The 372-nt window shown below is 33.3% G+C and overlaps 1 protein-coding gene across 2 annotated transcripts in view; it reads right to left on the bottom strand.

Annotated features, from left to right (window-relative positions):
* Window positions 1-372, bottom strand: part of prkdc (protein kinase, DNA-activated, catalytic subunit) — a 66,028-nt gene that overhangs the window by 21,589 nt on the left and 44,067 nt on the right. The gene's annotated exons all lie outside the window — the stretch shown is intronic.

Raw genomic sequence — 372 nt, 5'->3', positions numbered from 1 at the left:
GCCTTGTACCTGTGTAATGACAATAAAGTTGAATCTAATCTAATCTAATCTAATCTAAAATACAACAAAGTGCCTGTTGAGTTTCAAACAGATAAAAGGAAATCAGAGGCAGCAAAAAGGGAAGTTTTTTCTTTGTTTGGCAAATTTCAACAATCTTTGCGCATCATCACTTACTGGACCTTTAACTCAACCCAGAAGCCTTAGTTACAGCTTTGAGTTGGACTTTTATAATCAACCTTTAAAATAACAAGGCACCTAAACCTATATAGTATAGATGATGGATGATGATGATAAAAGCCTTTGTTGATTATTGTGATACGCATTTCCTGGAACTCAACGTTAAGAAAACTAAAGAATTAGTCATAGATTACA

The sequence above is a fragment of the Etheostoma spectabile genome, unplaced genomic scaffold (genome assembly GCF_008692095.1).
Source record: "Etheostoma spectabile isolate EspeVRDwgs_2016 unplaced genomic scaffold, UIUC_Espe_1.0 scaffold272, whole genome shotgun sequence".
In the NCBI taxonomy this organism is placed as follows: Eukaryota; Metazoa; Chordata; class Actinopteri; order Perciformes; family Percidae; genus Etheostoma; species Etheostoma spectabile.
This window is presented reverse-complemented; position numbering and strand designations above follow the sequence as displayed.